Here is a 14,229-nt window from a genome sequence, read left to right on the forward strand (position 1 = left end):
CAACTTATGTTTGGAATTGGCCAGAGTTGTCTAAAGCAAAGAACAATATGCTGTATTGTTTCTATTAGCCCTCCTGAGAAACAGAGAGGTATTCTGTATCCAGTTTATGGCTGTCAAGTGTGTTAACAACATTGGTTAGTAAGTCCAGGTGCAGTGTTACTTTCAAAGACCAGTTAAACCAACACTGCTTGTATGTTATTATTTGTAAATCCAAATCTGTACATCAGCCTGTACATCAACCTGGCTGTGAAGGGGAGGTGTTTTAGGTAGGAGATTAGCAAGAGAGGTCAGTGATACATCTGTGGCCTGGTGGCTTTGAGAGAAAATGTAAAAGAGAAATATACAGTGGTTCAGGGCTAAGCTCCACTGCTTATGTTGTTGACAGGGCAGGTATATCTGAGTGGATAGAGATTTTTGTGCACTGTAGCCAACAGAAAGGGTGCAGCAGACCTCTGGCTGACTGACCCCTACTAGATCACTGCTTTCAACACCTGCATTATCTTCCATAATTCTCTTCCTTTCTTTATGTCTTTCTATACTTCTGTTTCTCTCCTCCCATTCAACTGGCATTTTATTTGGGGTCTGGTTTCAGTGAATCTAGACAAACAAATGGCCACCATAAATTCCCAGAGATTATGTTTTTGGAACCCTTTTTCAGAGCTAATTTTATATCTTATAGTTGATGTTATTACATTAGTAAACTGGAAAATTAAGTACAAATGGTCAAGCATCGCAAACATGTGGTTCATATTTTTGCCTGTCTTTTTATTCTTCCCATTTTCCAATTTTTCCAGCATATTGGCTCTGTTTTTAGAAATCATGAACTAATTCTGATGTTTGTCACAGAGTCAGGACAATATCTGATGCTGCGGTTTACTCCACACTCCACTCTCCATAGAGAGTGAGAATCTTGTTGATAGGACAACCCTGGAGTAAAGAGAGCTGGAAACGTCCATGGACACTCACAAAAAGGGGTTTGCTGGGAAATAAAGAGCCTCCCTCCCAACACAGTAGCAGTCACAGAGCAGAGAGAAGGTGGGTGACTGCTTTGATTGATGGTATTCCGGTGTTGCACATCAAAGAGGACAATGATCACATGCTATGCATAGCCTCTCTCCCTGTACTAATACACTATAGGCTGTCTGTTCTCCCTGGAAATGCATGTTTATACGAGACTTTGCTCCAAGATACACTGCACTCATTTACTTCAGTCCATAATGCACACTGGTCATCTCTTGGGAGGGTTTTTTGTGCTGGTGCAAACTTGTTTGAAGAATCTAGGAATGTAGTAAATAATAAACATAGAAGATTCATCCTTTTCCCAGCAAAACTCAAAGAAATCTCATGATGTCTCCAGTCAAGCATATTTGTATGGAGTTGTTTATATTTTCCCAGAAGTCAATGGAACTTCCTGCTGCATCTTAGCATTCTATGCATTTTAATATTGTTTACAATGCTAGTAACAGGCTCTAATTCTAATTAGCAGGAAAGACTACTCTAGATTTACTCTATCCATTGATCACACTATGTTGTCCCTATCAAATATGGATTTAAAGTTGTGTGTATTTAATACCATTACCCTTTCTCTAGCTCATTGCTGTCAGATGACATTAAAACAATCAAAACCAATTAGAAGGGAGTCATGATACTGCAACATTGTTGTATAGTTAACTCAGGTAGTGGTGGTGATCAAGAGCAGGTGCAGCAGTTGTTTCCATAATTAAATACAAAGCTACATCAAAATCTATTTTAAAAAATTGCAAATTCTTGATTAAGGCATTTCATAATTTCTAAGCATCTCCTTCTGAAAAATTGGCAATGGTAATGTCGGGCTTTGGGAGTGCAGGTTATGGCTCTTGATGTTTCACAGTGTGTCATTATTTATTCCACTTATCATGTGCTGAGGCCCGTGCGTCATTTATCCTGATTATCAAACACAAAGTTGTAAAGTACACAGTGACATGATTTTCAGGCCACTAGAGATCTAGAGAGAACAAGAGAACAGTGCTGTGATGTGGAGGTAAAGTGGCTCGGATACATGTACCACTCACTCCACCCACTTACAGTGAGTTGAAAGAAGCATTTATCTGCATAAATCAGCTCTTTGAGGACTTTCGTGGGCCTTCCCTCATCCATCGGACCTCTGAGCCAAAGGCCTCTGCAAACAGGACAGCAAACTCAAGCAAACACATCTGAATTTAGCAAGCAACAGGCCGTAGGGATTAGAAGTGGTGAGATGAAAAGGGTTCACGGGAGGAGTTATGAAAAGCATGCGCCTGTTGCTTCAGGGCCATGCTTCAAGACGTGCAGTGTGGACTATTCAGCTTCCCGTGTTTAGCTTCACATACTGATAGAAGACATATATCTCTAAAAGAGACAGATTATTATCCAAATTTTAGTGACATATATCTATGAGAGAGAGATTGTTATCCAAATTTTAGTGACATATATGTCTGAGAGAGAGAGAGAGAGAGAGAGAGAGAGAGAGATTGTTATCAAAATTGTAGTGAAGTACACAAGGGTTCCAGATAAACAGGACGTATCAGATAGAGCTCCTTCAGCAGCTGTGCAAGCAAAGGGATATATAAAAGTGACAGAAAGAATGTAAACAGGTTCCAGTGGTGCTGCTACCCATGTTGGTCTGTGGGCAAAAGGGGTAGAGATCATGAAATAGCCCCCACTGTCTTATCACAATCAGATACAAATCAAAACTGGATCAGGGTGTCAGTAATGTCTGCTAATTTTTATGAAACAATTCATTAAGAAGAGATGATACAAATCCTAGACAATGACAAATCTTCAAATTGTTTGCAAAGGTTTGTCAGTTATTTGCACTTTTCTGTAAATAGTAATTGGTGTCTAATTTGAGTTTATTATTTATTTTTTAAGAACTAGGGAAGCCCTCAAATCATCAGTTAAATCACATTTTGATCACAGTGAGCACAAAATGACAAATATTCAAGGAAAAAAGTTCTCTGAACTAATTTTTTGTGCTTTATATCTGGCCAAGCAAAAAAAAATTTCCAGTAATAGAAAATAAGAGTTCACAGTGTGTTTTGCATTCCAGTCAACACACTCTCATACCAGTATGTTCTAACATAACAATGTAAAGTTGTTACAGTTTGTTTATATGCATCAGGGGTCAAGGGGTATTGTGGTCAATAAGTAAAGAGGTTTGAAGAAACAGTAACTTCTTCAGAACAAAAATGTTTTTTGAGTACAAAACATCTGATTACATTGATAACTCAGCTGACACATCGCTCCCTCTAGCTCACTGGGAAATGACCATTATATCCCACCAACCACAGGTGGCTCCAAGGGTGATCCAATCAATGCACAAATACTTTTATTTATCCCAGCCTAATATGCAAATAGTGTGGATATCAAACACATTTCAATTTAAAATGATCCTACATAAAGATCTTCATAAGAAACCTAAACCTTAGAATTCACTCTCCTGTAAGCCACTATAGTATCTAGTTCTGCAGAGTAGCCTAGATTATGTGTTGGTGTGTGTGTAAGTTAATTGCATTGAGAGGAGGGAGGAAAGAGAACTGCTATGGGTGGTATGTGGAATTTGTCCTTGACAGAGGTAAGCAGTAGTTCCTGTTTCAGGAACTACTGTCATTGTAGCTGGTACAAACTGACTACCAAGATTTTTAAGTGAAATTGTCTTGAGCAAGTAAAGGTTGCTATAAATATTGCCTATGAAGTGCTGTAAAGTCCTCTACCAATATAGCCTGTCAGTCCAGGATCTTAAAGATGTAGTCATAAAAATAATAATATGTAAGCATAAAAATTTTGTAATAATCATGTGAGTATTAGCAAGCTTGTGAAAGTTAGTGGCACTTGACCAATTTCTATCCTAAATAACTATACAGGTTGGTTAATTTACTACAGTGGCAAAAAAATACTATTCCCACCATTCTACACAAGCCTCACATGACTTCTTCATTTAGAGTGTTAAAAATCACATGAGGAAAGGGGCTCATGCCAGAATGGAGAGCCTCATCACATGACATGTGGGCACAGCTCAAGACTACTCCTGTTAATATTTTGTATATAGCTTACTACAGGATGATACTGTAATGCTGTTATGGTGACTTTACACAGGCCAACATGCAGTTCACTAGATTAGCCCTTAAAAATCATGCCCAGTTCCTGCATACACAGTGAATTTGTTTCACTGTAGATCCTATATTAAGATATGTCAGTAATGTGGCCAGTAATGTGGCTTAATTAGTGACTCATCAGTTTATATGGGTCTCCAGACAGTCAGTGGATGTGGATTTATTGTTTGCATAAACATATATTAATGATTTTAAGGTAATTTTATCTTGTAAGTATGTAAGTCCAACTACAAAACAGTGAACAGACAACAACGTGTTTTGATTATCAAAGAGGCATAAATGTGAATTCCACTAAACAAACACACCTCAGCCATGTGACACTACACATGGCTGAAATGCACTGATTTAGTGGAATTCACATTTTCATAAATCTGACCCCCTAAGTTGCTACACCAAATGTAGCTGTTGCTCAGTGGCCAGCTGAGGCTATGCCATAGCTGCCACACCTCAAGGGTTCAGTCAGATAGCTGCCACTTCACTGGGATTAAGTCAGACAGCTGCCACTCCATGGGGATTCAACAGTATGCTGAACTGAAAAACAAAGCTGTCATAGGGACTCATAACCATTAAGACATAGCGTGCTGCTGCAGACTTTCCCACTGGTAAACTGAGCAGTGTTTGTTCTTGGCCGTATTTGTTTTGAACCTCTTTTTACAGCCGTTCCACATCGTTTAGGGCGCTCTGCTTTGAGGGACACATAGAAATTGTAACAGCCTGCTCCAGCCTAATCCAGAGTAGCATGATGAGGATCTCATGGAAAACACACACAGCCCATTAAATCTAATGTTGGGACTTATTAATCTCTCCTCAATCAAAGGCCCAGGGAATGGCGTGAAGACCTCTCAGCTCATATAATATACTGGAGTGTGGACTTCTTGGTCCTCTCTCTCCTCTCCACAGGCATTTCACTCCTGTGGTGCAGGAGTGCAGAGCTTTGGCAGGGCCTGTAGAAATGTGACGGCATTCCTGCTGCCACAACAGAGCTGCTGAGAAGCAGACACAGTAGAGTGCACATGGTCAACTGGGATCTGGTTCATCTGATATGAGTGGCAGCCTCTGCCCCTGCGAAGCTGACCAACAGATCTATATGCCTCATAAGTCCACCTTCGTGGTATTTGTCTGTAAGTGTGCATGTGTGTGTGTGTTTGTTTGTGGGGGTCAGCATTAAGTCTTTTTCTTTTGTGCCTGTCTGGACATGTGCCTTGACAAGCCTTTGATCTAGACATAAAATAAAAAGATGTCCTTGATTGAACTGTTGGATTGGACCATCCACTGAAATTGATTCGAAATAGTCTAAGTGGATTTGTCACACTTTTAAAAACATAGAAAAAATGGCCTTGTAACATGCTCTTGATAGTATTTGTCCATTATATAGAGAAAAATATCCTAACACTGACTCAGAGGAGAGTGCCACTGCTTCCTATTGCATACAATAGCCAGAATTTCATATTTTCAATATACTGGGTTGACTGTGTCATGTTCCATAAAATCAGGCTCATCAAGTGCTTCACACTCTCAAGTCCCTAACCTTTCCACTTTCATTGGAAAAGCAATTCAATCAACATAAGGCATCAGTTAATTTCTAAACCAACCTAACTGAATTTCTCAGTCCTTCAGTTCAGTGTTCCTGTGTGACCCCCTGGCTTCTGTAGAATTTCTTCTGGTCCATGACTGGTTTTTATATGGGGGGGAACAGTCTCATGTGAGAAGCATGACTGATATTTTAATACAGAGTTAACACAGCCTATGGAGGAATGCCACACATCTTTGTGTGTATGTGTGTGTGTTTGTGCGCACATGCAGAAAGAGCCTTGTTCATGTGCCCTGTCTGTCTCTCAGCTCCTAACAGTCCCCATCAGTTGAAGGAGCCCATCAATTTAAGGTGATGACAAGGTCAAGTCTCATAATACAATGAATGACACTAAAAAAATTATAAGGGACTGTTCTTTCATATTTCAAACTCAAAACGTTTTCAAGCTTTTTGGGCCCATCACTTAAAATTTGCGCATGAAATCCATAATCATGGTTTTGTTTTGGCTGAAATTTGCCTTGATAATGTTGTTTCAGAGCAGGATACAACATTGGCATTAAAATAATGCACAAATACCGATATTAGTGTAATACTTTGTACACAAAAGCAACATATGAGGGTGTAGACAAAAAGCCAACTTTTTTATTAAGACAAAATAAGAATGTCATGATAGGGAAAAAATAACTGAACAAAGATAGTCGTGTTATTCAGGAAGCAAAAGTAGCTAAGCAAGTAGTCTGTAGCAGGCTGCAATGCAAAGCACAGTAACATGTGCCTGTGTGTTTTAAATAGGGAGAAGGAGAGCTTTGGAACAGGTGATTGAAATGAATTAATAAGCAGCAGGTGATTGGGAGCAAGGGCATGGCTGAGGGCAGTGATTGACAGGAGCTTGTGAGTGCATGTGTGCATGTTCCTGACTGGGAATTAGCTTAATTTAAAAACTGGATCTGAAAAAAAGGGGTTTCATATGCAAGATTGAAGGCACACCAATATTTGGATAACTGGTGCTAAAGCAATTGAAAACTAATATGTTTTTGTTCAATACGAAATTGATTAGACCTTGTCCTTACTTAAGCAGAAACTGAACTTGGCCAAATATTCAACTAAACATCCAATATTTGCAAAGCTGTGCATCACTAGGTAAGACTCCAGACACTTGTTACTTAGCCTTTGTTTGTACTATGAGAATGACGTCAGTGTCTCCAGACCAGTTAGAGACAATAGGCCAATGTTTGACTCACCACCTGGAACCCCATAGAAAGGAAAGAGGAGATGAGCTGGTAGGGCTATTCTTTAGACCAGGAAACTCTAGATGTCTTTATAAGCGCTCGGCCTCCTTGTTAACTGTTCTACTGATTGATATTTTGTCAGTTTCTTCAATATTCTTTGAACATAACAATCCAAGACTGCATTTTGAATTTCAGAAGACTAAATTAGGGGGCTTCACGAGGAATGAAGTGAAAGAGAGATTCTAAATTCAGGCTTTAGTTGGGACTCCGCAACTTCACTGTGGGGACATTGTCTCTTAAAAGCTGTCAGGTACTCAGTGAAAGTCAGTTGTGTCTCTACTCAGAGAAAGCTCTCATAGCCATAGTAGTCTGATGTAAATATTGCCAATTTTCAAATACTCGTGACTCATAAAATATCTCAACCTCTTTATAATCTCTAATTTGTCTGCATTTTCTCTATTTACCTTGTTAGCTCTGGTAGCCATTTCTGTAGCTGTCGTTTATCGGGTTCTTTGTGGAACTGAGACTGTTGTTATTGTGAACTTTGTGAGCTCCAAAATCAGTGGGGGAGATTACCTCTCTGAGCCCATCTGGTATCACAATTCTGAATCCTGGGTTAGCTGTCAGCACAGGCACGTAACAGAGATGTCCTGAGGAAGGCCCAATGGAAACAATTCTTCTAAATTTGCGGTGAACGCAATTTGTTGTGGTTAAGCACATGTACTCTTGACCATATGGGAAAGTAGGTGCTGTTAAAATCTCAAGGACCTCTGGGGGGGGATTGGCTTGGATTGGTGACCATCCCAAAACTGCTTTAATAGGTCAATGTATCAAAGAAGTCACTCACCATAATGTGATCCAAATTCTTTTACACCAAGGTGTGAAGTGTGCTGTCTTTAACACTTCAGTTTCTGGACAAAAAAATATATCTATAATTAAATCAAGGTATGCATTGAAAGCAATGGTAATATAAAGAAGGGTTCTTTAGAACAAGCTGAAACTTCCTATGACAGGTGATATACAAGGATATTATTCAAGAATATACAAGCCTTATGGACACGTTTGTCCTCAATGACTTATAAAGCTTTCGAAACTTCAGAAAGCTGGCGGTATTTCATAGTCAACTCCACATGTTGAACACGTCAATGACTTCACACCAGGCTCTTCTGCGATTGCCCGTACCCAGAAGCTGCCATGTTCATCAGCACTAGGGGATTGCATCCAGCCCTGGGCACAGTGATGAATGGCTCCACCAGCTCCGCTGCATCCTGTGCTGGCACATGGCAGACGGGCTGACAGACATGGCTCTCGCGCCAACTTGAATATCGCCTTACCACCCTGCATGACCTGCCTACCAGGATCTGGAGCCCAAGCACTATTCCTCTCAACCTACTTTCTGCACAGCAAGCACTGGCTCGCAAACAGCCATCGACTGTTTCCCTGCCCTTCACTGTTTTTTAACTCTTCCTCTTCTAATTTGATCATACAGGTTTCCGTTGTCCAGGTATGTATGAGTGTATGTGGTCAGGAAACATATATAATATTTATTTACCCAAATGTAGCTGACTGCAAAGTTGAGCTCATCCACTGGGAGGGCCTTTTTTATAACTGGAAGGACAGATTCACAGCCTCCACGTTTTCTGTCAGAATGCATTCTCAGCAGGCAGTGAAAATATCACAGACAAATGGTCACTTTTTACACACTATGCTGTTGAGATCTGTGTTTGATTAGAAACAAACTTCTGTCATTAATCAGTATGAATTCATACTGTTTATTCTTAAATACCACCTATCCTTTGGCAATAAATCTCCTCAGTGAACTTCAACTTTAGTTTTGTCTTCTTATACCGTACTTATACTTCCCATACTTAATAACAGGGGCGGAGTTGGCATTTCTGGGGCCCAAAACTAAGTTATGTATGTTTGTTTGTTTTTGCTGGCCAGCAGGGGGCCACCTGATCTCTGGGGGCCCACACTGTTTATTAAAATGTTGAATCTTTCATGTTTTTCTGTTCATGTGGTGGTTTATGTTGAATGTCTATAAGCAGAATAATTTCTCACAGCACTATTCATTCTAGCCATCCTAATCAGCACTTAATTTTGCATCCCATATAAAGAATGGAAAAACTAGTCTAACATATGGATGTCAGTATTGTACCTATTGGCTGGAAAGAATCCAGCATTCACACACATGTGTGTGGCCATAGAGCTTAGGAATATGATCTGTTTGAGTGTTCATCAGTTAGCTGTACTAGGAGCCACTTAACTTGATATTCCCCCAGATTCATCTCTAGACATGGTTACATGTGTTTGTGAGAGAACTAGGGGCTCCATTTTTTTTAGCTTTATGTCCACAGGTGAGTTCCTTATGTGTTCAATGCATTGGCTTCCTGAGTTTAAGCTGTTATGACCAAGCCCTGGGAACTGATGCAAATCTGCCCAAAATAGAGAACACCCTCTCCATGCCAATGACCAAAGAAAATGACTGCCTGTAGTGGGGCTACCTGAAATCAAAACATTAACACATTGCCAGACAGGACATAAGGGGAAGTCTTGGTATTTCCTGTCAGTTACATAACTTAATTTATTAACAAAGAAATGCATTTGTCCAACAAGGACAAAATAGCTTTTGTCAGGAAAAACTATCATAATCATGACTCTAAAGAGTCATCTTGTAAGTGGACATCATGCCATCTTGTAAGTGGACATTTTGGAGAATAATATAATAAAGTATAATCTAATAAATTCAGTAACAGTAAACATCAGGTTTAAGAGTTTAAACTACAGTGCAGGCCATTTGATAGTGACACCATTTTGTTAGTAAGAAACCTGATTAGAAAACTTGATCTGAGATTTAAGGGGGTTAAAACAGAAATCACTTATAGCTTTGTAACCCGTCTTCAACACTGGTTATATCTGTTTATGGTTCCCCAAGCAGCAGCTATAGTTCCTGGGGAAGGAGTCTGTAAGCCTCACATATCAGTAAAGGTTCAGTTACGGCTCACGCTGGGAGCTACAGAACTACAGAGCTTATTCATAACAAGAACAGAAATTACAGTTGTACATCACCATCTTGTGGACTGGAGCTTCATATGATTTGTCAGAGAGTCCTCTAAGACCCATAGCAGATAATGAATAATTAGAGGGTTGAAAGAAAATCATTTGAAATGTGTACTGTGTGTGCACACACACACACACCTTTTGTTAAAGACTTATTTTAACTGGGATACACTGTAATTAAAATATTAAATAATTAAATATCTTAGGAAAAAGAAATAAAAGGAGAGCAAGAATAATAACACAAAACCAAAAAAACAACCCTAAAACAATAGTTTCATCTACTTGTACTAAATACCACCTGCATTGTAGAGTAACACCTCTTAATATAGTGCAGCTGTTCTTTAAACATCCATCCATGTCATGCATCCAACTTGATGACAGTAAACACAAGGTATCCAGCTGAAACCGACAACTGTGTGCTGAAAATTCTATTTGGATTACTGGATAACTTTTGATAACTTTGATTTCAAAATAAACCTATTTTGGAATACATTCACAAAGCCTCATTGTTAAACCCAATGGTCATTCAACAAGTAGAGAACATTCCCACAATTTTTTTGTAATAGTACAGTAAATCATTAATATAAAAATTCTTTTTAATCTATCCTTCCTTTCAAAGTGACATAATAATGTTTAATTTCCCTGAAGCATTTAATAGGGACAAAAGCAACAATCAATAAAAACTTGTTGAAAAAGAAAGAAACATAAATCACAGCCCCCAATCCCCACATACCCACTGCTCTCTTCACAAACCCCCACCCTCTTTGTTTGTTTTTAATGGCATTAGTTGTTGCTTTTTGAATGTTCCACAGGCACGGCCGAAATGCAGTGACGCGACTAAACTCTTTTATGGCTCTGAAGGGTATCATAGGAGAACTATGCAGTGGAATCCAAGTGCTGCGGTTCATCGCTCTGATGTAAATGCTTTTGTGGTCAAAGGCAAAACAGGAGCCAGAGCCCCCAAGCATCTGCAGTGACAGCCTGCCCCTGGAAGAACAGAGCGACACTTGTGAGAAGAATCACTGGAAACGGGTTTACGTAATACAAGCACAATTACCGATATTAAGCTCTGATGTCTGGAAGTGCCGCCAAGAGCAACATGCTACTGCCTTTTCACTCTGGTCCTGATCTTCAGCGTTGAGCAACCTGTAGAATTGCCAGGGCAGAAAGTAGAAAAGGAGAGATTAAAGGGATCATTGTTGATCAATACAGCAGTTTGCCATATAGTAAAATAAACCGTTCAAATTAAATAATCATTTGCAGCACCTTCTCGAGATGCCAAAAATGTTCTGATTTGAGAGTTTGTTAACATTGACAAATGCTGTGACTGAACATCAAAGAAAGAGCATCATCAAAGAAAGAGTCTGATCACACAAGAAGAAACATTTGCTTGGAAGACATTTAGAAGTAAAAACAAGAACGTCTGAGTCGAGATACAAAAACACAAGTAGCTGACACAGGTAATGATGCTTACATGTAGAACAATCAGCACAGTATTCAGTCCTGTACCTTAGGACAGGATAACTAATTTAACAGTCCTGTCTGTAAATAATTAGATAGTGAGTATTTTTTTATTATTTTGGCTCTGTGCTTATGCATATAGGATTGAAAATGCAATGATGACATTTAAGGTTAAAGTGCAGAATGCACATTTTTGTTCAAGGATCTTTACATCATTGTTAATTGTTAGTTTAGCTACACTATCACTGTTTGCTGTAACAATTGGTAAAACAAAAATATATATACTCGGAATTAATTGATATTTGAATGTATATAGTCTCTAAGCACATATGTAAAAATAACATTTGGTATATATTCTTTTACCTATCAGGCATTCATATAAGTAATGAAAAATTCTTGTTACAACAATATCAAGTAAACATGTCCTTTTACCACTTATTATAAAATGGAATTTGCCATTAAGGAACCCAGTTAGCAGAGGTCTGGAAAGTTGTGAAGGCCCAGTGAAGTACCATACATAGTGTAGAAGTACTATACTGAACTTCTGCAAATGTGGAAAATGCTGAGCATGATCTGGCGTGGGGAAGAGTGGTCAGCCAGTGGAAGTGCACTGAGAGTGTTTGGATCCTCAAGAACTCCAAGAACATCAATCAGTTTAGAATCATTTCACTTCTCAATATAGAGGGCAAGATATTTTTCAGTATTTTGGCCAAGCATCTGAAAGAGTTCTTTCTAAAGAATAAATATATTAACATCTTAGTTCAGAAAGCCAGGATCTCAGATACTTTTGGTTGCTTGGAGTATACAGGGTTAGTGACACCATTCCTGAGAGAAGCATGAGCAGGAAAATGGGATCTGGTTGTGTTGTGGCTGGACCTCACCAAAGACTACAATTTCTATACCACCCAACTGGTAGAGAGAAGCACAACAAAGACAGTGTGTTCCCAGTAAGATCAAAGACCTCATCCTATATTACTGTAGCAACTTCATGATGAGAGTTACTTCTGGATCTGTGATATCAAATTGGCTCAGGCTTGGCTCAGGAGGCCATTATATGAGACTGCACCATATAAGTAATTACAGTATATATGGATAATCTTACTGTGACTACAATTAGAGTTCCAGGCAGCAGGTGGATGCTACAACATCTTGAGAACTTCAGCTCCTGGGCATGTATGAGTTGTAAACCACAAAAGCCAAGGTCTTTCATGTTGAAAAAAAGAGAAAATAGTGGAAAAATCTGTTTCACTGTATCTGGAACAAACATTCTGATGCTGACAGAACAGCTTGTCAAGAGCCTGGGGATGCTCTTTGACAGCAACTTGAAGGATAATGCTACCATTCACAAAATAAGTGAAGACCTGTCAACAAATTGTGTTTGCCTTGTAGATTCAAGGCTTGGATATACCAGAGTGCCATCTTACCCAGAGCTTTGTGATCCCTGCTGCTATATGTTGTTTACATGACAGTAAAAGCCCTAGAGAAAAAGATCAGCAGTTATCTGTGGAGGTCACTTGGCATGCCAAGGTGCCTGAGCAGATACCAGAGTGATACACTGCCCTGGCCTCTTTGCTGTGGGACAGGGTCTCTCGAACATCTTCTTACTAGTTGCCCCAAAGCCCTTAGTAAAGAATGCTTACACTGGCTTGGGATAAAAAGGGTTGAGTTATGGCTAATTTCTGCTGAGAGACACTGGGTCACCTTAGAGAGAGGGTCTGATGCTGAAAGACCCGAAACCCCTGAAGGCCCCAGGAACATCACTAATATTGAAGGACCCCAGGAACATCACTGAAAGATGCATCCTGCACCACCATCTCACATAAGCATTTGTACAATATTATTACACTGTTCTACTGTTATTACACTATTATAAAAGTTGCTCTGATGTTCACTTAATTTTAATTATTGTGTACTTGCAAACTTTATCATTCACCCTAACACACAAGTCCATTTTAAGGAGCCATATTCAAATCTAGGAAAACAGTGTTCTAATACTAATGCTAGTGTACAGTACAAATACTAATGTACTAAAAGTATTGGATGAAAGATAATTCCTATGTGGCAAACATTTCAACAAGAAATATTTTTTGCTCATGTATATATTGTGGGTCAGTACACCCTCTTCCATTATTTAAGTACAGAGTACTAATGCTTGTTATACATAATAGCTCAGTATATCACTCTGTAATTAATGGTATAATTGCATTGTACACAGAGGGTAAACATTTTGATAGTGTCTTGTTGATTTATTCTGATTTTTCACCCTCAAGATGGTTTGCATTATTGATGGTAGAATGTCTTTAAGCCTCATATTAGGAGACAGAAGAAACAGGTGCAAATGTCTTATTCCAGTTCCCAGAAATATGTATAATAATATGAGTATACATCCTATTTATTTTTAAAGGATGGACATAAAACTGTCTGAATGGTGCATACATGAAATGCAGTAATGTGAACTGAAGTGAACTGAACTTATGGTATACAGTACCAGTGACATGTGAGTTGGTATTAATGCACATGGTGTTAATAAAAAAACAACAGACTTCCAAAAAAAAGTAATTTAACAATTATTTAAAATGTTACTTCAACACGAGCTATGTCATAGAGAATGTATGTGACATGTTCATGGGTATATTGGAAGACCTTGTGCTATTCTACATATCTAAATCTTTACGATTCAGAGTAACTTCTGAATTTAGATTTTTGCATCTGATATTCTGTTTCTGTTCACTTGCTCTTAAATATGTCAGGGTCAGTAAAGACATTGACAAAGTAGCTGATAGAGGGCATAGACCTACTTGTGTACCTGCTGAACAGG

The sequence above is a fragment of the Electrophorus electricus genome, chromosome 3, assembly GCF_013358815.1.
Source record: "Electrophorus electricus isolate fEleEle1 chromosome 3, fEleEle1.pri, whole genome shotgun sequence".
Taxonomy (NCBI): Eukaryota; Metazoa; Chordata; class Actinopteri; order Gymnotiformes; family Gymnotidae; genus Electrophorus; species Electrophorus electricus.